Consider the following 24,650-nt stretch of genomic DNA (forward strand, 5'->3'; position numbering starts at 1 on the left):
CGAAAGTACGTCAACTGGCGGGCTCCAAAATAAGACATTTAAGAAGCCGCACAATGCGCATCCAAACGCAAATTTCTCCAGTACTAGACTAGCATATACTTCGTGTCATGCATAATCACACTACCTTATGACAAAATAAACTCTAGTTGCTCCCATTTCACTGCGCGTTTGCTTAAAACCACAAGAAAGAGGTGAGAAAACTGCATTCTGGCGCAAACGCCGACTGTTTGCCAAACAATATAGCCTCGAAGTGGTGACGTGACGTCACATGTTTTTATCTTTGCTACACCCGTACCGCTGTACCGCAGCACCGCTGCACGTTTTTTGGGGATTGGGGAAACTGTCAACAACATCGCGAGGTATTTTCAAATACCTTTTATAAGACAACGCGCAGTGAAATGGGAGGAACTAGAGTTTTATTTTGTCATTAAGTAGTGTGATTATGCATGCCACGAAGTATTTGCTAGTCTAGTACCGGAGAAATCAGCGTTTGGATGCGCATTGTGAGCCTTTAAATGTCTTATTTTGGAGCCCGCCAGTTGACGTACTTTCGAGCCACGGCAATTTTTTGGCAAAAAGGGGAATTGCCATTAGTCAGTTCAGGTTCAACGGATTATGCTCATTTTTGGTATGTGAAGGAATATGGGCTGGGGTTTTTATAGTTAAAAAAAATTATACAAATTAGGTAGGGTTTGGTAATTATATAGCATATTATATAGACACGCAGATAACAAACAGCACTTGTGGTGCCACACTCGTCTGGTTCGTTTTACAAGATTTCATTGACAATATCTTTAATGCGAAATTCTTGCTATGAACATATTACATGATTTATACTATTATTATTATATTATTATTATTATGATATACTGATTTATGCTAAGAAACATCAAAGCGGGTGTAACGCCATCTACCGTCACAAATTGTGATTCATTTTGGTTTATAAATTATTTATAATTTATATATAATATTGTTTATTATTTTCACATAAAAAATTACACATAATTATCAAGAGTATATAATGGGAGTTTCCCATATATATACTCTTCGTTTCTATAATGTACGTCGATGGTTGCTCAATTAAAACTGACTTCTTCTCACTCACTCATTTGTGTCCTTTTTTGTGGTGAGCTACAGTGTCATTGACACTTTCATTTCTGTCAGACATGAAAGTTGAACACACACACACCCACCTCACTTCACCTCACCTACATTCACATCACCTCACACGCACACACACCCATACACTCGATCACCTCATCTTGAGTTAATGGCTTGCTGGATACGGCATTGACTGCTTTAGTCACAGCTTGCCATGTCTTTTTATTAACTACAGCTGCCAGTTGCCAGCAAAACTTCCAAACAGTCATCTTTCTCTGTCCCACTTCATAAATTATGAAGTCAATTCCTCTGCAGAAATATTCCTCTTCTTCCGCCTCTTTTACAGTTGCCGTGTATATTTTAAATAACTTTGCTCTCACCACAATCGTTGAGAATGGTGCTATAGGAGATGGGTGGCTATTAGGAGAGTGGCTAGTTCATAAATGCTTGCTTTACGATACCTTACGCGAACCCACGAACTGCAGCAAAGCAACGATATAATAAAGTTTATACTTGGCCTAGAGGCGTGTTGTTGTACGTGCTGCTTTGGGATTTTGAAAAGCCAACATTGATTACCAATCCGATATTTAGATGACATTCTTCTTTTATTGCCAACATTCTGCCTGATGTGCTAGGTGGTGTACAGAATATTGGGAGACAGGAAGCTATGCAAATGACAGACCTTGTGTTTTAAGGTGCGCGATCGCGCTCGCGCGCCATCGCGCACCTCGATTGATCAGGAGAAGTGCGAAAAAACGCGCATCTAAGCATTATCAAAACGCACACCTTTTTTTAAATTTTTTAAATTTTTAAATTTTTTGTGTTTTATTTTTCATTAATTCAACTTATAAACTCGAAGATAAACGCAAACGGTTGTAAACATCACGGACATTGCCGGAAGTCGGTTCACATGTTTATAACGACAGTCGCAAAGCGCTCTAGAACGACGAATGTGATTGGTTGTATTTTTAGATAAAGTTTTAATAGTCTGCTTTGAAAAATTGTGTGTTGTTCCTTTTTCACTAAACATGCTAAATGTGTGATTCAAGTTATCCACATGTTCAAGAACTGATATTTTGTTAGATAAAAAAAAAATGCAGAGCTAATTTTTATCCCAAAATGCTGGAAATGGCATTTCATGAAGTCTAGTTTTCAATTTTTGCCAAGGTGTGCGATTTTTCACTCGCCTGCCCTTTCCAAAACACAAGGACTGAAATGATAAAGCACATTACGGAGATTAACGTTAAAAACAATATGACACGGTTAAACCTGAGCGGTACGACTAAGCTGTACTGCTGTTTGCATGATTAGTAAGTAATAATTAAGACTTGCTTTGCAGCTACAGTGACTTAGTGTGTCAACTTGAGACAATTATTATTCTTTACTGTATAATTCAACATGCTATATTACCTAAATCTTTTTAATATTATTTTAAAACAGTATACTGATCGTTTGTTAACTACCAGTGATACTTTATTGTTTACATCCAAACGTGAAATGCGCGGGGATGTGCGAATTACTCCACAACCTAGCGCACATGAACAGAGAGCGTGCCGCACGACCCGTGCACGTACTAAATAAACCCTGGCCAACACAATGGGAAGCGGGGTTTACACTGGCGATTTTGTGTTGCCGAATTGCCAAATTGTACGAATTTGGCCAGTTGGCAACTGACAATCGGCAGTGTAAACGCAAAAGTTGGACGACCAACCGATCAGCCGCAGTGAGTTTGGAAATTAGAACATGTCCACCGACTCGGAGCAGTCGACTCGGACGTTTTTTTGCCAAGTGGCCAATCAGGGAACAGCAATCAGGAGGTGTGCGCCTCCACCATAGGGGGAGAGCACGTTTTTGCTATCGGCGCCACGCTGGCCGCGTGGAATACATGCACAAATTCGTATTGATCAGCGTCGCCCCGTGCGTACCTACGGGTCAAATGTTGAAACGTTTGCCGCCTCGCAGTCGATAACGTAAGCGCTTTGAATATTTATAGAGAGGTTGGTAGAAAGAAGAAAAATGCCAAGTCGTCTGCATAAAATCGGCCTAAAATCGCCAGTGTAAACCCAGCTTAAGGTTCACTGCCACTGGCCAAAAGTAAGCTCCACCCACTTCTTATCGATTTTTAGCTCGCATTGACACCGTCAAGATGAGCTATTGCCAGGGGGTGTCGTCCGTCGTACGTCCGTCCGTCCGTCAACATTTGGCTACGGTCAACGTTAACTCAAGAACCGTTTGACCCACATGTTTCAAATTGCATATAGTTGTTACTCCTATGGTAGAGGTTTGAACGTCCTATTTTGGAGCATGCCAGTCGACCTACTTTCGAGCCACGCCCACTTTTTGGCAAAAATGAAAATGGCCATCTAGATTCATTTGATTTTGTTAAATTTTGGTATATGAATATGTAAGGCTAGCCCCAAATCAGTTGTTACTCCTATGTCAGAGATGACAACGTCCTATTACGTTTATTTCGTCTAGCTGGTTAACAACTCTACAATCATACCTATATATACGTGTAATATTGGGTTTTAGATTCTTCGTTACAGTAATTTGACTAGAATATTTTATTGTTTTTATTTGCGCGATATTCGAAAACCAAAATGGCGATCATTCAATGGCGAAAATGGAAATCACTGTCAGATGACGCTTGCTCCTGTATGTTCTTATCGTCTGAATCATCGGTGGAGCTATCCGTTGATGAGGGCGCCGCCGGGTAGGCGTGCGTTGCTAATCGCAATGGCTGCTTTCTCGTAGGTTTTTCCTGTGGCTGTTGCTCTTGTTGTTCCTGGGCTTCTTTATTGGGCTGATCCCAACGCAGATATGGGTGAGCTGCGTGAAGGTTGTCGACATGCGATGTTATCTCGCGTCTTGTTGTTTCGTGTTGCAGCAAACATTTCTTCACTTGGGCGTTATAACTTTAATAACGGTGGGGCTTAACTGACCACTGGCCTAGTGCTTTGACGCTAATGAGGCGGGTGACTTATTAGTCGCCCGCGGCCAGTCCCTGTTACCGAGTCTGACGGTCTAAATTCTAATAACTAATTATGACTGAATTTGCTTTATTACAAGGCGTAGCGCCATCTCTCATCAAGATTTCAGACTTTCAGATGTGAAACATTTATTTTCGCATCAAAACTTATGCATATGTCATTATCAAGAGTATATAATGGGAGACATGCTGTATAATGGGAGTTCTCCCATATATGGGTAATTTTCTCAATAAGGGCACAAGTTGGTGAATTATTTTCAAGAAAAAAAACATGCAAGCAACACCTCTACATTTTTATCACAGGTAGACTAGGCACTTAGGAGTACAACCAGGAATTGAGCATCGCTTAATTCGTCCAATTTTTTTAATGGTGAAGGAATTTAATCTCCGGGTGTCTCCAGGCCCTTTCAACTCCGTAACGTTTTCCAAAGAAAGGATTTTCCATGATGATCCATACATAAAAAACAATTTAAAACTGACCAGACACTTGACTATTATAGTATCCAAGTTGGTTTTTTGGAGGAAATCATTTTCATTTAATTAGTAGATTTATTTTTAGAATTCGACAAAATGATGTTACGGAGTTGAAAGGTTGTTACGGAGTTGAAATGTTTGTTACTGAGTTGACATTTCTGGAAAAACCCCTGAAGTTTGCTCTCTTAGCAGGGTCTGCCTTGATGCAATCTAAAGTAATAATGAACAAGACCTAAAGAGCAGAGGGCCTGACATCATAATTGTAAACAACAGTTGAAATATTTAGTAGGGTCATACACAAATTTCAACTCCGTAACGAAATCACTAAAATTCCATTTCCCAGTGAAATGATACTAGTATAGCTACAAATATGTTTTCAAATTTGTGTAATCCTATATAAAGTAATAAAGACCTAAAGAGTAGAAGGCCTGACATCATATTGTAAACAAATATTTGACATTTTAAGCTAGTGATGTCACGATCATCGATTATACTCGATCATCGGTTGAACAGTGGCTCGAACCAAGCGCTTAGTGATGTCACGATCATCGATTATACTCGATCATCGGTTGAACAGTGGCTCGAACCAAGCGCTTGGTTATCAAAATCCATAATCGATTTAATCGGAAATTTTTTTTTTAATTTGAACAAGAAAACTTGGAAAAGTAATGACAATCAGTACATGTATTATACACACAGTAGTAAACAGTGCAAAACAAACAGTAAACAGGGCTAAACAAGCACATACATGCACACACGTACATGCACACGACGTTATGCACACGCAGGCATTCAACGCCCCGAGTAACCGATTGTAACCGATCATCGGTTACTTGGGTCCAGCCGATGATCGATTACGAAATTACAACCGATTGACAACACTATTTTAAGCACATATCACAACTCCGTAACAGTAGAGCTCAACTCCATAACAAAGTCATTTGTTATGGAGTGCAGTGTTATGGAGTTGAAATTTTTACACAAAATGACCTTCAGCCACTCAGCAGCAAGATAGAATTTGAAATATTCTGTCATGTTATGGAGGGCCCTGCCCAAGTAGCATGATAGACATATTTGAAAAGTTGTTCCATCATCATGGTTACCATGGATATTAATGAATGTTATGGAGTGGAGTTTAGAAAGTATATACCTACCTGATGATGAAATAGAATGTGAAAATTCACAGAAACTGTGAGGAAGTGTCAACACTGAGAGCACATGACATATTGGGGGGTTACACAAACTGACTTTTTACATGAGGTACATGTCCTAGTTCTACTTCCCTTCACTAGGGGGCGACATTTCATTGATTGTTATTTGTTGGTGGATATATGTTTCCATGAAACCGACTGATCGCGTGATGTCAGTGTACGTCAGTGTGACGTCAGTGGCTAGCCACCACCATAGACCAATCACGCACGCACATCCATGAATGCATATATAGGGCACATCCATAATAATGCATAAGAGCGAACCAAAGTAGCGCACAGTCTAACGCCGCGCCTTCTTCTTGAGTGGTTGGTTCGAATCCCATCTTTTATTATTTTTATTTTCTATTTTTCCTATCTTTATCCATTTAACTATTTTTCCCCAATTAACGCAAATATTTACATGATTTATTTACAATTTTTTATTAAATTTTTTTTTTATTATAAATTAAATGTATTAGTGTTAATTAAATTTAATGAGGGTTAGGGTTAAGGTTTTTGCATCAGGTTATGTGCGTGACGTACACTGACGTCACGCGATCAGTCGGTTTCATGGAAACATATACCCACCTTATTTGTTATGGAGTGGAGTGGATTTGCCCGGACACCTGTATTTTCATTTTTTTTAGAAACTAGTGTATTTAATAGCTCTTTTTTGCTATGGATATTGTACTCCTATCAACTTTAAATGAACATATGGTTATAGGAGTGTTTGAATGTAGAAAACTTGAAGAAACTGGGACATTTAATATGCTGACATAGATCTCGGACATTCTAAAATGTAGCCAAAAAACATATTTTTCTACCTAAAACTCAAAAACCGTGTGCAATAAAGTGCTGAAAGTTTATTTCCAAGTGGAAATACCCCCAATCTACATTTTAATAGATATAATGCTTACTGGAATTCATTAATAAAAAAATGTGAGGCCTGGACATAAAAAAATCAAAAAGAAATTATTGAGAAAATTACCCATATACTCTTGCTTTATATATCCCTCCTCCCTCTTCTATCACACCCAAGGTGAGCTACAGTGTCATTGATACTTTCATTGGTATGCCAACGCTGCTAGACTGGATTCAGGAACAGTACCTGTGCTAACCTGTGCCTCCGAACATCCCACGCACGTTTCTTGAATGCCAACTAAAGTTGTGCGTGAGGTGTTCTAAATTTAAGTGCGTACAGTACTGTAATGATTCGGATTATTCGTACCTATATATATGTTCTCTCGAGTGTGTGTGTATCTGTATGTGTGTAGTGTGTGTGACTCGTGTGTGGCCCGTGTCGTATAGTGTACGCCCAATAACCTAGGTTCTGCTACGGCGCGGGTTACCCTGAGGTTACCCTGAGGCAATCACAAAGTAGACAGACACGGAAGTATAACGTATAAACAAGTGTCTATTTAATTGTTATACAAACTTACAGAGACAAGTTATTAGTTACATATTTAATGCAAGATCTCTAAGGAGTTTACACACGCAAATACATTTACTAGTCTTAAAAGGAGTTTTAAGACATACGTTTTAAGATGCATACTGTAACACGAATACGATAAGATCTAAACTATAACACGAATACGGTAAAACTTATTCATACTCGCATACCGGGAGAGAGAGCGAGAGACAGAGAGAGACTCCGAGAGACCCGGTTGGTTCTCTCCCTTCTCTCTCTCTCCTCTCCTCTCTCTCTGACTTCTCTGTTAGAAAACGTCTCTATTTAAGCAAGTCTGGATGTGTCACGTGATCTTAGTAGTGCTACGCTTCCAGGTTAATGTGTCTATGCAACAAGGCCACTGTCCTCTTTTTTAATGATAGGGGGAGGGTTTCTTTTGTATACTCGGAATGTCGTACTTGGCAGTACTCGTATCGAACTGCCTATAACGAAGCGAGTGACCAAGTGCCTGAGGCGTGTCCCTGTGTCGGATCTTAGCCTCGACAGACGTAGTCAAGAACCGTGCCTGTCTTGCGGTGTCGCTCTATATCGTAATGACTTTAGCTTCATTACAGTATGCATTTCTTCTTGAATCCGGCGCTGCGATCACTAGTGCATGCTGCTAGTTGCATGCTGGGGGTGTATTTTCGACGGGCCCATTGAGCCTGCTAGTATTAGAAATGCAGGCCCAAGCCTTAAAATACGGGCATCGGCCCGCGGGCCCGTTAGGATTTCGAACCCTGAATACCGTCGACACTTCCTGCAAACGAGGCGAATGCCTGGAGCATGGCAAAGATACGGAAGCTTCCAGTTATATTTATCTTCTCTGTATCAATGATCTTATGAATTTGAAAAATACATAATTCAATCGAAGATTTAAAAAAATATTATGAGTTAATTATTGTATCCCCCCGCGACGAAGTCGGCGGCGATACTATGGTTTCATGTCTCCCCAGCCGCCGCCGCCGCTCGGTCCGCCGCAGAGAATTTTCCTTCTGCTCTCTAACTCGGCCCCTAATTGACCTAGCGCTACCAAACTTGGTATACTTACACATCTTGGGGAGAAGGTGAGCAGGGTACCAAAACCAGGTCACTGCGACCTTTATTTGACCTTTTTACGATTGACGCTTGATCATATTTCCGCTTTGTCCGCTCTCCCTAACGTCGGCCCTAATTGAGCCTAGCGGTTTTTTTTCTAACCCAAGACTTGGTAATACTTACACATGCTTGGGAGAAGCTGCGGGCAGCGTACCAAAACCAGGCTCACCTGCCAACCTCTATTTGAGCCTTGAACATTGGACCTTGACTATATTTCCGCTTCCGCTCTATATCTCGCCCCTTAATTGACGCTAGCGCTACAAACTTGGTATACTTGACACGACTCTTGAGGGAGAAGGTGGCGCAGCGTGACACAAAACCAGGTCAGCTGCGACGCTCTCTACTTTCGAGCCTTTGACCATTGACGCTTGGCTCATATTTCCCTTCCGCTCTATAACTCGGCGCCTGTAATTGACCTAGTGCTACAGAACCCCAGGTCAGCTACCGACCTTTATTACAAATTCTACCTGACCTTGATCATATTTCCCTCTCGCACTCTATAACTGCGTCCCTAAATTGACCTAGCGTACAACCTTGCTATACTTACAGCAATCTTGGGAGAATGTGTGTCGCGTACGCGAAACCAGGTCACTTGCGAGCCTTTATTTGACCTTTACTGACCTTGATCATATCTCCCTTCCGTCTCGTAACTCAGGCCCTAATTGACCTACGGCTACCAAACTTGGTTATACTTACACATCTTGGAAAGGTGGTAGCAGCGTACCAAAACCAGGTCCATCGCGACTTTATTTGACCTTTCCATTGACCTTGATCATATTTCCCTTCCGCTCTCTAACTCGGCCCCTAATTGAAGGCGTACAAAACTTGCTATACTTCACATCTTGGGAGAAGGTGGCGCAGCGTACCAAAACAGGTTACTGCCACCTTTATTTGACTTTACCTTGACCGCGATCACATTTCCTTCTGCTCTCTAACTTCGGCCCTAATTGACCTAGCGCTACTAAACTTGGTATGCTTACACATCTTGGGGAGATAGGTGCGCAGCGTACCAAACCAGGTCACTGCGACCTTATTTGACCTTTACCTTGACCTTGATCATATTTCCTTCCGCTCTATATCTCGGCCCCTAATTGACCTAGCGCTACCAACTTGGTATACTTACACAGTCTTGGGGAGAGGTGAGCAGCGTACGCAAAACCAAGCGTCTGGCGACCTTTATTTGACCTTTTACCTTGACCTTGATCATATTCCTTCCTTCTCTCTTGGCCTTAATTGAACCTAGCGCTACCAAACTAGGTATACTACACATCTTGGGGAGAAGGTGCGGCAGCGTACCAAAACCGGTCACTGCGACCTTTATTTGACCTTTACCTTGACCTTAATCATATTTCCTTCGCGCTCTATAACTCGGCCCCTAATTGACTAGCGCTACAAAACCAGCGTCACTGCGACCTTTATTGACCTTTACCTTGACGCTTGATCATATTTCCCTTCCGCTCTCTAACTCGCCCCTAATTGACCTAGCGCTACCCAAACCTGTATACTTACACATCTTGGGGAGAAGGTGCGCAGCCACACCAAAACCAGGTCACTGCGACCTTATATTTGACGCTTTACCTTGACGCTTAATCATTTTTCCCTTGCCGCTCTATAACTGTCGGGCCCCTAATTGACCTAGCGCTAACAAACCAGGTCACTACGACCTTTATTTGACCTTTACCTTGACCTTGATCATATTTCCTTCGCTCTATAACTCTGGCCCTAATTGACCTAGCGCTAGCCAAACTTGGCTATACTTACACATCTTGGGGAGAATGTGTGTCGCGTACCAAACCAGGTCACTGCAACCTCTTATTTGACATTGACTTGACCTTAACCTTCATCATATTTCCCTTCTGCTCTATAACTCGGCCCTAATTGACCTAGCGCGACAAACTTTTGTATACTTACACATCTTGGGGAGAACACGGGGGATACATGTAGTTGACGACAACTGCCCTTTCTAGTTGATTACGACGTAATACATCACAACATCGCCGCAGAGCGGCAAAAGTAAACGATGTTTCAGGGGTAGAAATTAACTTTGGAACACGGGAGTCTAACGGACTCCCTACCCTCAAAAAGAGAGAGTCCGCATCAAAATGAGGGAGTCCGCAGTCTGAGGTTCAAAATTAATGATATTAAAAACAATTTAATGCATCCATGGGCTTATTGTGAGATTTGATGCGGTTGCACCTCTGCCAAATTTTCTTTGAACATTAGCTGAAAAAATACGCTAATTCCGCGAGGCCGTGCTCCGGAACGAACTAGTTAGTATGGCAGAAGTTGCAGGGAGTCGCACGGACTCTTGCATATGTCAAATCAGGGAGTCCGACAGTAAATCAGGGAGTATTTGACTCCGGACTCCCGTTAATTTCGCACCCTGCTGTTTGAAACATTCGACCTGATACTTTCACGTCTAAAAGCTTTGAATGAACGTATTCCAGAGCAATTTTTTACCTTCATACATACATATATATATATATCAGTGCTCGAAATAAGCGTTGTCCGGTTGTCCGAGACAACCAGAATGTGGGCGCCGGACAACCTAACCAGTCTGAGACATTGTCCGTGGACAACTAAGAAACAATAACCCCTAAACCCTAACACTGACTCTAAACCGACTCGGCTATCTTATATATACCGCGTGGTACCAATTAATCTATGGTGTATAACCTTTTGCTTTCAAATATTTTGCATCTGAACTGACAATCAATCCCAACCAACTGGTGTAGGCTAGCTGGCACAATAATGCATGTTCAGTTTCATACTTTAAATCGCGAGTGTTTTCTAGCATTATCAAGAATCTTAATCGTGAATGTAAATCGTGAATAATATAAAAATATGGGACCAGCTGCTATTTCAACACTGGTATATGTCTAGGTTTTCTGATTTATGAGAGGTGAACTCGATTGGAATCAGCAACCAGTCAAGTTTCTAAAATATTCTGGGGGAGGACCCCATACCCCCCCCCCATGCCTGTTTTTTCACCCTCCCTCCTTGAAATCCTAACCCGCCACTGAACAATTACATATCTGGGAGCAGAGAACAATGAACAAAAATGTTTGCTTTTCGGATGGATTGCAGAGCTGAGAGGTAGAGGAGCCGTAGGGTGTGGAGAGGGAAGCGGAGGAGGCCAGTAAAATATTAAGTCATCCACTATTTTGCGCAGTTCGGCTTGTTTTTGGTCGTCCTTGTTAAAAAATCCTGGCTAGCGCCACTGTTTTTGGGTGTTTTCTGATCATATTATTATGTGATTGAAAATAGGAGATTTGGGGATATTTTTTGGGACAACCAGAAATTGTTGCGGACAACCCGATTTGATGCCGGGGTTGTCCGCAGGACAACCACATTTTTTTTCTTATTTCGAGCACTGTATATATAGGCAAGTACAAACGTGCAATGTTAAAATAATTCATTTTTGCCTGATGTTATGTTTGCCACTTGAAATTTCGTGGGGAGGCACCTTTAAATAGATTGTAGTGTTTTCGAAAGTTCTATCTTATCAGGAAATGTCACCAAATGTGTTTTATATTGCAGAGAATCCATAGCTTCTGGGGAGGGGGCTTCGCCGGGTGCTGCGGCAGACACGTCTCCATCATCATCATACACGCGCACGCGTTCACACACACCCACACTGCATCGTCATTCACTGTATTATACATCTTGAATGTTAAAGCCAATGTTCGGGACATATAGGGCAGAGAAAAACAACGCTCGGTAGGGTCGGTTAGTTGATTTCGTGTCAAGAGCAAATGGAAAGGTTGAGTAATGTAAACATCTAAGGAACCAGCCAAATCAGGCGAAGATATAGGGTTGAGTTTTCCCTGGCAGACATGAAGGTTGAACACACACACACCCCACCTCACGTCACCTCACCTACACTCACATTACTTCACACGCACACACCCACACACTCTCCTAATCTTGAGTTTGTGGCTTGCTGGATATGGCATTGACTGCTCTACCCTCTAGTCACAGTTTGCCATGTCTTTTTATTAACTACAGCTGCCTAGTTGCTAGCAAAACTTCTAAACAGTCCTCTTTCTCTATCCCACTTCATAAATTATGAAGTCAATTTCCTCTGCGGAAATATTCCTATTCTTCCGCCTTTTTTAGCTCACCTTGACATCGTCAAGATGAGCTATTGCCATGGGGCGTTGTCCATCGTCCGTCCGTCCGTCCGTCAACATTTGCCTATGGTCAACGATAACTTGAGAACCGTTTGACCCACATGTTTCAAATTGCATACAGTTGTTACTCCTATGGGAGAGATGTGAACGTCCTATTTTAGAGCACGCCAGTTGACCTACTTTCGAGCCATGCCCACTTTTTGGCAAAAATGGAAATGGCCATAAGTCAGTTCAGGTTCAACGGATTTTGCTCATTTTTGGTATGTGAATGAATAAGGACTGGCCCCAAAAAGGGTTTTGATTTATTTTTTAATTATGCAAATTATGTAGATTTTGGCAATTTCACTATGCATTTCAGTGTCTGCCTACGGTCAACGATAACTCAAGCACCGTTTGACCCATATGTTTCAAATTGCATGCAGTTGTTACTCCTATGGGAGAGATTTGAATGTCCCATTTTGGAGTTCGATTTTGTTGTTATAGTTCTCCCATATATCAGTGATGAAAACTTGCCAAAAAATGTAGTAGCCAGCTGGGCCCCTAAAGTAAAAATATTAGGGGCCCAGCTCAAATTTTAGGGGCCCAGCTTATACCACAAAGTGCCGAAGTTCGGGATTCGTCTTTTTGGACATTTACATGAAAATGGTGCTCTATTGTGCATTCTGAGCATGAAAATTCGGAGCAAATCTTTTGAGAAAAGAACTGCAAGTCATTTTTGCAAACGGTACAGTCTATGAAAATACATGATGTTAAGTACTTCAATAGGGCGACAGAGTCGGGTGGTTTCCGATGAAACGCGCACGCTGAGTGGCAAATACAAATATTGATTTAGGGGACTCCGTACTATACCTTAGTGACAAGAAGTAAAAAAGAAGTACTTTCAACAATTTTCACATTTGTTTTTATTACGCCATTAGTTACTCAATCAATTGTTTGAAAACAGTTTCCATGTCATTGTCAGAATCGCTCATAGGGTCTATGTCCCCCAGGTTACTGCCGGAACGTACCCTGGGTACGGTCCGGTATACCGGAACGTACCCTGGTAACTATTTGATGGCGTAGGCGACTCCCTAGACTCGTTAGTGGAGTAGGCGAGGTACGGTCCGGCATATTAGATAGTACCAGAGGCGTGTTCAGGAGAGCGAACGCTCGCGAGCGCTCGAGAGCGCTCGCCTTCTGAACGACACTGCGCGAACGAGCGCTCGAGAGCGCGCGCGCGCAAATTCAAAAGGCTGTTCGCTCAGCGCGCGGGTAGTTTACAAGATGGCGATGGGCAATCTGGCGAACGGGAATCTAACATTTCTGACTTCAATTTGCAATCTATTTCAACTTCATTTCATTTTTCATTCATTCATTTACTTCTAAATTCAATTCGTATCAATTTCGTCTGCTAATTCGTTTAACAGTACTTGTACGAAGACATTAAAATCTCTCGATTAAAATCTGCTGAGTAACCCTCTATGGGGGCCGCCATCTTGGATAAAGCCAGCGCACAGCGATCGCTCGTGTGTCGTTCAAGAGGCGCTGCGTTCGTTCATCGAGCGTTCGCATCGAGCGCTCGCTCTCCTGAACACGCCTCTGGGTATGTTCCGGTATAGCGGACCGTACCCAGGGTACGTTCCGGCAGTACCCAGGGCCCTCGCTACCCACTCGCCAATTCGCCAATGGCGAACAAATTAGTAATCTTGCAATTGAAAGTCTTATTTGGCGAAAAAAGTGACGAACGTAATTTTCCCGTAATAAACATGACCCAGCAAACATCGATCCTATTTGATCGTCGAAACAGCAACGTTTCTTTTTGCGTGCCGGCACACTCCTGTGTCATTCCCGATTGCAGCTTTTTCCTCGATTCCGGGAAGGTTTTGCTGTCGCTCCCTCATACCAGCGCGGTGCCCACCCCTACATATACAGCAATAACCACACCCACGCGACTGTAACAATCAGTGCATTCGCCCCCCGTACTTCAATCAATGCCAGCAAACACGAGCCACGATGTGCACAGCCACGGACGTGGGTAACAGGGGTGTCGCGGGCTGCTTTTTTCGTTTTTTTTTTCTTTGCCGTGAATGCGTAGGGCATGCGGGAGCGCGGGAGAATGGGTCCAGATGCGTGAGTCTCCCGCGAAATGCGCAGCGTGAGACTTAGTTGGTCTGCTAACAGAGTGAGATTTAAACTAAAGAATGAAATTTTATTTTCGGGGCGCATCAAATGCAGTCTAAGACATTCAAATGTTTTAAATTTTGCTGGGGGAGACCCCCATAACCCCCTCTTAGGGCCCTCTACCTCTCTCCCCCGCGTCTGCCTGCAGAATCCACATTCGTGCCTTCTGCACGCCTTTGAATCCATCATGTGCGTTTTTCCCCAAACTGGGCATTACCACCGTTGTCTAATTTTCCCTCAGAAGAAACCCTGGTGTTTAAAAAAGGCCTGTCTCCACACACGACACGGCACGGCACGGCAACGGCGCTGGCAAAAGTCAATGATTTTTACTACGCGTGTGCGTGCACGTGTGTGTGTGAATGTGTGTGCGCGTGTGCGTGCGTGTAGGTGTGTGTTTGTGTGTGTACTGTGTGTGAGGTACTGTAAAAAGTAGTAAAACTGATAAGTACTAACTGGGGAATATAGTCAGCTTTGATGAGCAGCTAATTTTTCTGGTTCAATAGCATCCCGAAGTTACAAAAGTAGTAGAGTATATGCATGTGCTGTGAAAACTTCTGTAAACTATTAGTATTACTGTAAATAACTATAGTGTTTGTATAGTACTGTCTATACTGTACTGCGCGCGTGCGTGCGTGCGCGTGCGTGCGTATTGTGCGTCAGGTACTGTAAAAAGTAGCTGTTTGTGACCCTACCATCCAAAACAGTTGATGTGGAGAGGGGTTTTAGCAGACATAATTTGGTTAAAACAGCTCTGAGAAATAACCTGAAAACAGAAAGTGTTTGTGACATTCTAACCATCAAAATTGAAGGCCCAGAAGAAGAGATGTTTGACTTTGAAAAGTGCTATGTCCAGTGGTGTGCCAAAAAAGATAAGAGAATTTTCCTGCCAGCAGTGAAGAAAAAAATTCAGACAATTTGAATGTCTCTGTCAGTCAGTCAGAGACTCAGAGTCATGGTGGTGAATCATAGTGTTAGTGTCTCAGTCATAGACAGGTGGTGAATAATAGTTTGTTTGCATTAAATAAGTGTAGTTTTGTACTTCATGCATATAAAAGTTTGTGACAAAATAAAGAAAAGAAAAATTATTTATCGTCTTCTTGTGTTCAGAAAATGTTAGGCTACAGATGTGGCTAACAGGAATCCAAATTGGCTAATGAAAATTGATTCTGGCTAATTGTTTGGCTACAGGAAAAAAAATCCTAGCTAGGGCCCTGAGTACCCTGGGGGACAGAGACCCTCCCTTAGCAAAATTATTGCCTTCCTGCAACTTCTTCCCGCGAGGTTTCAGCAAGGTTGCAGCTAGTTCTGGATATGTGCTAACTATTTGCCATGCAAACGAGTTCTCTGGCAACTACTTGCGGCAATGTTGCCACAACTACTACAAGGAACTTCCTGAAACTGCCGCAACTTGCTACAATGATATCTGCAACTTTGCAGCAATGATCGCCACAACTTCTTGCAGCAATCATTGCCACAACCACTGGAAGGTTGCGGCAACTTTGCGGCAATGGTAACTATTTGCCATGCAAATGAGTTTCCTGTGACTATAGTTGCAGCCAGGTTGCAGCAACTGTTCCCCGCAAGGTTGCTGCAACTACTGACTTTTAGCCTGATCACACATTGGATCACAGAATATCTTAGGTATTCTGTGGTCCAATATTTTATGTCTTACCACAGTAGCCTTGTCCCCATATATGAGTTTGTTCATCATACAACTTTGCCTGGGCTAGTTGACTAATTCAATACCAAAAGTTTCCCAAGTGCTAATCTATGAAAAACAGAGATTAGAGTATATCATATGTTAAAGTGTGGCAAACCTGCCTTATTATTTCATACTGTACAGTGTAACACTGAATTCATCAACATAAAAACTTTTTACAGTCTGTTATTCCTTCTTTTTCCAGTGGAACACTTCTTGTTTATAGCATCTGTAATTCTTCGGTATGAGAGTCTCAGCTTGTTTGTTGCATAACCTGCTAATAAAAAATTCAATGAAAAATTATGTCACAGAAAATTAGAAGATAGGATTTGCTATTATTAAATCTCTTCAGACTGTTCCTTAATTGGGATTCCAAGTGTCATTAATAAAATGTTTTTCAGGCAATTATTGTTTTACAGGGGTTCCATCAGATTTTGGGGAATGAATTTTCAATACTGGGGGGGGGGGTGGTCCTATATCAATCTTATAAGTAAAACATGCAATGACATTTTAAAGGTATTCAAACCTTACCTCTCAGTGCTTCAACAACAAGGGGGTACTTTTCCAACAGAGTGGTGGAATTTTGCCCCGCGACGTCCCATGGCTCAAAAAAACCATCCATCATCTTCTTCAGTATAAATGGCTTTGGTTTCTCTACACAGCGAGACATTAGATCGGTCAGCCAGTTTGTTGGAACCGCAATTTGTGAGGCATCCAGGAAAGTGTAATTCGGGGGGAACATCACTGCCAGTTGGGATTATTTTCTGTAATTAATAAGTATACAAGCATAATATAATAACCAAATTTCAAACGAAATATTTTCGCTTTATTTCTCAAGAAATACAGCATGGCTTCTAGGATGGTTAGGAGTTTGAAGTTTTAGGAGACTGGGGATTCAACGGGTAATATATTAGACTAGTATATCCAATGCATATCTGATACAGCAGGTAGGTATTCGAATATTAGTTCAAAAACTACTTACAAATTCGGCTTTATTAACCCGCATACCTCTGTTTGGGACATATCTTCTTTGCCGAGTGACACCTTCTTCTGCGGATGTGATTTCGAAGCAATTCTAGAACAATTTGGGAGCAATTTGGATTTCTTGCAATTAACTCGTCACAAGTGACCAGACTCGCTACAGGTTGCAGTTGCACATTCCCGCAGACGAAGCGATTTCATAACAATTTTTACAGCGATTGATAATTCTAGAATCACAGCCAAATTGCATGTCGGTATCCACTGCACTGGATATAGCGACAAGGTATAGTGAGTGCGTGGCTTCAGGGAGTGAATTGTCCTAGTGGGTTTGCATGCATGTGGGAGCGAAGCCTTGTCTTGTGGTTTATCAATATCAGTGTGTCGAAACAAAAAAACGAAGTCCGCCAATCCCGTGACACCCGGACAGGCCTCCACTCGAATAGCACACTGTACACTGGTATGCTTTTCTAGACACCCTGAGAATCATGTGTAGGACATGCAATACCTCACAACGCACACTATCGCACATGCGTATGCGCAACACCTGGAGCCTATGCCAAGTATTCTCCCACGTAACTACTACACTCCTTTATCCCGCGCTCGCAGAATCACCACACTACGTCACAGTTGCGTGTTTCATGTGATCATACGGAACCGGGCTAACGCTATATTAGGAGTGTTCCCTACTTTGATATCATTAATGATTAATCCTAACCCTAACCCTAACCGTAACCTAAATGACATTAAACCACAAACTAATATATGACCATGACCACACATATATATATATATATATATATATATATATATATATATATGTTATTATGACCATTAATTACATTAAAGTTAGGAACACTCCTAATGGAGTATCACCCCTGAACCGTGATTGCGACATTACTATAATGATACATTGTTGTAAAAGCAAATTAGGTAAGCAAACGTTAAGATTTTAATTAAACTGTCCAAATATATATATATATACTAGCTGCGGGTACCCGCTGCGCTGGGTAAAATCGTGCTACTAATTCATAGTACTAATAATGGGACAGAATAGGAACATTGGGTAAAAATCGACAATAACATTGCAGACAATATTAATATTTAGAAATGAGTGTAATAAGATAATAAGCATGGGAAAAACGAAAAAAACGGTTACGTATGACATTTATATGACAGCACAACCGAACTTAGAACCCGTGGGACATAATAGCAGGAGTAAGATAATATAGGATATATTATGTTACTCCTGATAGGATCCTATATTATCCATAGGATCCATCGGATCCATATAGGATCCATAGGATCCTATATTATCTTACTCCTGATAATAGTAATACGGTGTAAATGACAAAACGTTATTATAACAGCATGTAGGAATGGGTTGGACTTTTAATTTGAAAGCCTCTTGATAAAGAATGTTTTTCGTCTTATTCTCTGGTGCAAATATGTAGAGATTCCTGGCGTCTCCAACTCTTGAGCTCCCCACGTACAGCTATCCATTGTGAGATCGTAGCATAAATAAAAGGAATATAGTATCAGGAGCATTAGCTGCTCATAGTGTAGATAGAGACACGCAACCATGCACATTGAAATGAAGAAATTTTTCTACTGAATCAGAAACTGCATAGCTTTGGAATGGTACAATGCATTCTGAGATCGTAGCATCTGAACTGAACCTCTGAGCTGAGTGAGTAGTATCTCTGAACTGGTGAAACTGGTGCTGGTTGTGGTGTGTTTTAGTATTGGTTTCGGTTTCACAATACCAGCAGCCGGATGAGGTGAGGGAATCGATTTTTCTGTGTGTGACAGCACTTTACAGTGAGTGCTGACAATGTGTGAAGTTTGAAGAATTGACGGGTTTTTCACGGATTTTTCGCTGAGTTTGACGGTTTGACAGGTTTTTTTCATCTAGGAACACTCCCCGCGGGTATAAGAGATGGCCCTGTAAAAATTGCATCCAGATCGCTTGGGCGGTTTGGCCGCCTATAGGAAAGATACATACATACATACATACTAGGGGTGAGTATTGCGACCAAAAACCGTATTGCAATATATTGCAATACGACAAAACCGTATTGCAATATTTTCCAATACATATTGGGAAGTGTATACCATGCATGATATAGTAACAATTTGATGGTTTTAATATCATCATATATTGTATTATATGACATGATTTAATTTCTCATGTTTTTCTTGAGAAACAGAAGCACGTACGGCAATGGTTTCTGCTGACAGTGCAGCCCTCTGTGCCGTAACAATGTCACCCGCTGTACTGAATACCCTCTCGGAAGGCACTGCCGTGGCTGGAATACGACAATACCCCTGCTGCATAATTGGTTAATGCTGGATACTGAAACTGAAACTGAAACTGAAACTGAAACAGTGGGTGCTCGCTTCAGCTTGTATCGCGCGCGCGCGGGCACTCAGGTGAGCATAGGCTATATATAGACTCCCTAGTTGCCGTGCTCTCTGCCTCGCTCACACGGCTGCCCCACTCTGCCCGCGCGCGAATTTTTCCCCCTACACGTTATATCCATTGGGCTTCTCTGATTGGCTGCTTTGATTTGCTTTGACTCAACAAACATTCAAAACAAGAGAACAAACGCCATTTGTAAAAATTGGTTTTAGTTTATGATCGGTAGATAAGTAAGTTTTCTGATGTATTTTCTATGAAAAACACACATTTTACTCATTAATATAAAATATAATATCACTATAATTACAATCCTTTGTGTAAATGTGTTATTTTCATCGTTAACATTAAGTTATGAGAGGGTCTGGGCTCTCGTAATACTACATACGATACGTACGTATACGTACTCGTACTATAGAGTAGCGCTTCGCTCCGTCGCAGGCAGGAGGAAGGAGCCAAGGGCTATAGACTAGTACTAGAGCTACACGTTCTCGTTGACGCTAGACTGAGCAAAAAGTAAACAAACTTTTGTTAGCGCTAGTACTATAGCCCTTTGCTCCTTCCTCCTGCAACGGAGCGAAGGGCTATACTATAGTACGAGTACGTATACGTACGTATAACCCAACCATGCAGGCTGTGTGACTAACGTCAATATACAATATTCTAACCCTAGCAATACCGTTTCTTGGAGCTAACGTCCCAGCTAACAAAGTTATGTTCCTTGTATCCTTGAATGTTATGGGAATGTTTCTTTTAGGTTAGCAGAACATTATTCAGTAACGTTCTAATAACGTGTTTTAGGAAAGTTTTCCTGACATTCTGAGAACGTTTTTGCAAACATTCACATAACATATTGACCAACCTCCGAAAATGACATATTAACTGCAGCAACACTACGTATGCGCTGCAGTCTTGTCTCCAGTACGGCAGTACCATCAGTAACCATCACACACACACAAACAAGTACAAACAGTATAACTATCCCTCTAACTAACCTTAACACAAATTATAAAGCGACTTGAGTCGTATATGATATAGCGTCTAAACACACATAAATTCATCTATGGTGTAAATAACCTTTGGCTTTCAATAACAAACTGAACGGAACTGTTTTTGAACTGACAATCAATCCCAAACAACTAGAGAACTACTAGATACTAGAGAAGCGTTGCCGAAAGGAGGTGTTTATCCGAAGTGCTGCGCGATCTTGCGCGCAGTTCCGCGGCAAGGCGCACGCGACCGCGGAAAATTCCTACGACAGTATTCAGCGCTGGCAGCTATGGATCCGTGCTCCGAATGCATAGGCCGCACACGAATCCATAGCTGCCAGCGAACAGTCCGCAATTTTAGTGGGGGACACAGAGGGCAGACATTTGGAACGTGAACAGTGTTCACTTGTTATAAAAACTGTAACCGAGTAATGTGTTCGTAACCGAGCTGTGTCACGCAAAATCACAGAAAGACTGTAGAAATTCTGACATTCGCGAACCTTGCCCAGTAATGAAATGGCTGTCAGAATCAGGAAACAAGCCTACCGGCGCTCTTCGTGACCTCATTGTTGCGCCCCAACGCTGGAACGTTTTTGCAAGACGGTGGTCCAAACGAGGCTGCGGTACAGAGTTGCAAAGCAGTGGCGGCCAGCGCTGCCCGCCGCCTATAGCCCATAGACTGGCACTCCGTCGCCCACCTCGGCTTAGCCTTAGTCACTCGATGCGCTAAATCGAGGTGAGCGAGTGCCTAGTCTATACTAGCCTTTGCACCTCGCAACCTTCTCGACAAGATCAGTAGGCCGTATACATAGAAACATTAAGAATTTGGTAGTAAATAGATTTCGTATTTAGTTAGCATTATATTTTATTGAAACGCCTTCCAATGTGCCTTGACTGTCTAGTATAGGGGTTTCTAACCCTAGGTTTCTTGGAGCTAAGTAGTAGTATTGTACTAGTACTGAGTAGTACGAGTATATGTAATTAGTAATACTATTACGTATTAGCTCCTTGCCGTTGGTAGTAAAACTATACTATCAGTACTAGTAGCTGCTGGTACATTAGTAGCTACTACTACTAGTAGTAGCTTACTTAATTACTAAGTAATTTTGCTAAACACTGTACTTGTAGTAATAGAAAGTATTACGTAGGTGTGGACCATGTACAAAGTCTAAGTTATAGCCGGAGACGGCGACATAAGCCGAGCAGACACGCTGATTACTGGTAAACAAACAGCCAATCAACTGGGCTTAGCCAATGAACGTTGAAGGGAACCACAGATGGCTACGATAATTACAAAGCCCACGTCACGATTCCAGCTAGACTCGTACGGCGCCTTAAGCTCGGAAAGCAAGTATCTTTGGTATCACCCTAAAGTCTGTCTAGTTAGTGGACGGTTGTCAAACTCATCCAACCGCCGGGGCAGTCTAAGCCTATTCGCCGTTACTTCTTGTCGAAGATTCTCTGGAAAATCCCTCGAAGAGAGCCTCGTCGCGCCATCTATGAGACGCCATTATGCTACGAGAATAACTCAGGTATTAAATGAAAATTAATTAAATGAAATGTCGGAAAATCGCTTGTCTAGAGGAAAAACTAACGCGGCCAATACCAGCAAGTTAGCAGATTACGAGCATTTGCATATTTCTCGCCCTACGTTGCATAGTTCGAAAGGCTGTCTGCAAGCCAGGCCACAAAACTCCGGTCAATTGAGCCGATTACAGGGCCGTCTGACAGGAACCTGTGAAATCGTTGTCTAAATACAGAGCCCAGCGAATTCGAATTGAAAGGGCTGGTCGCGCTCGACGCGGATTATTCGGGCTGCAGATCGTTCTTAGTGTAGGTCTATGCTAATTAATTAATTAAATTAATAACAATATTAATCTAATTAATTACTTAGGCTGGAGATTAATTGAATAAGTACGGTGAACGACACTTATTTTGTGGGAAAGCCAATGCCATTGCGCAAATGGGACTACCGTACCCGTAGCCTCGAGAGATTAAGATACGTGCTACCGTCCCGTAGCCCTGCGAACAAAAGATACATTTGGATACCTGTGCGTAATAGCTTGCAACATCCACAAAAACGGCAATTAGGAGTTTTAATTCGAACCCATCCTGGAGTGACGTTGGACTTTTTGCGAACCGAATTCCAAGAACATAACAATCTTCTTCCACAAGTAAAACCAATAAATGTCATAACGATATATGGGAATGTTCTTAGAATATTGTTTGGCTTAATGATAACAAACTTAGACCTCCAGCTGGAATGTTACGAGGGAATGTTCTGTGTTTGCTGGGGGTACGTGGATGTTAGTAACGATGTTGACGCAAGCCCACAACCATCTTGCATACTTAACGTTAACGATTGAAAATAAGCCCATTTACACAAATAATTGCTAATTATAAGGCGCGTTCACACCGGACGTTTTTTGGCCCGAGCCAGATTTGGCCCCATTCGAAAGGTGCGGACCAGGCCCGAGCCAAAATTTTTTCAGCACCAGCTTTCGGCGAGCGGTAGAAGGTAGAAATTACTAGACATCGGTTGAAACAGTATAAAAAGTATTATACTTGTATAACGATGTTATAAAAATTTCCAACGCGTATTGAAAGTTCCAAAACAGTATATAAAAATTGTCGAAAAATGTTGATCAGGAATGCACGTTTTCAGAGATTGATATTAAACTGCGAGGAACGATAAGTAAACACTCTTAAGATAGTAAAACAACGCCATCTCGCGAACATACTGCCAATTTATCTGTGAGATATTTGTGCAATAAAATTTATTTTAATTTTAATTTTAATTTGACAGATATTCACTTGCGTACGTGTGAACGCGCCGACTCAAACCGGCCCGAGCAAAATCTAGCCCATTTGGCTCGAGCCAAATCATGACCGTGTGAACGCGACTTATAGTGATATTATATTTTATATTAATGAGTAAAATGAGTTTTTTTATGGAAAATACATCCGAAAACTTACTTATCTACGTAACATAAACCATAATAAATATTTACAAATGGCGTTTGTTCCCTTGTTTTGAATGTTTGTTAAATCAAACCAAATCAAAGCAGCCAATCAGAGGAGCCCAAAACTCTGCAATGGATATAACGTGTAGGGGAAAAAAATTCGCAGTAGTACCGCGCAGTGCTCCATGCAGTGGTCGCTTACCAGTAATACTGTATGCGTCGTGCAGGCATTGCGCTTTCGTAATATATACACCGCCAGTGCATAATTTTCGAACCCATTAACAATATAGACATAAAGGCAAGTGTCAAGTAATTTATTTCTTGTTATACCACCGTATCGTAAAATATCGATATCCGGAAGTTGTATCGCGATATATCGACTTTTCAAAATATATTGCAATATACCGATATACCGGTATATTGTTACACCCCTAATACATACATAGATACATACGAACTCAAATATATATTAGATCTATATATATATTATTATATTATAAACTTATTTTAAAAACTTTAGTCAATCCTTATGAGCTCTAAGCTTTAACCCTTAATTATTGGCAATGTTTTATAATAATTTTAACAGGTTAGTACCAATGTATAATAGGTGGACATTTTATTTGTGTGATCAGCAAACATACCGTATATTTGCCAAGGATTGTGTGCTGTTGGGTTAAGAATACAGTTAGTTGGATGGCAATACATGATCAGCCCTGCATAGATTGTGTACGTATGTAGAATGTGTATCTCCAGAAGCTGTACGTAGCTCAACCCATACTTCGTTATTTATCTGAGATAAGAATACTTGTAAGTCCAGCCTGGTGTTTGTTAATAAATTTACATAAGTTGATAAAACCTGCCAGTGTGGTTTTGAGAGGCTTAATTGGTCCAATATATGCAAATACATGTACAGCAAACAATCACTGAATGCTGACATGCACCTATATATATATATATATATTATTATTATTATATATATATATATATATATATATATATATATATATAGT

The 24,650-nt window shown here is 41.5% G+C and overlaps 1 protein-coding gene and 1 long non-coding RNA gene across 3 annotated transcripts in view; one reads left to right on the forward strand and one right to left on the reverse strand.

Annotated features, from left to right (window-relative positions):
* Positions 1-24,650, forward strand: part of LOC106807428 (APOBEC1 complementation factor-like) — a 95,042-nt gene that overhangs the window by 24,364 nt on the left and 46,028 nt on the right. The window lies entirely within an intron of this gene.
* On the reverse strand, positions 537-6,676 carry LOC106807429. Its single transcript, XR_001393665.1, has 3 exons — positions 6,379-6,676; positions 1,698-1,703; positions 537-547 (listed from the first exon to the last, which is right to left on the reverse strand). It is a non-coding gene; the product is annotated as an uncharacterized LOC106807429 (long non-coding RNA).

Source organism: Priapulus caudatus, unplaced genomic scaffold, assembly GCF_000485595.1.
Source record: "Priapulus caudatus unplaced genomic scaffold, Priapulus_caudatus-5.0.1 Scaffold214, whole genome shotgun sequence".
Taxonomy (NCBI): Eukaryota; Metazoa; Priapulida; class Priapulimorpha; order Priapulimorphida; family Priapulidae; genus Priapulus; species Priapulus caudatus.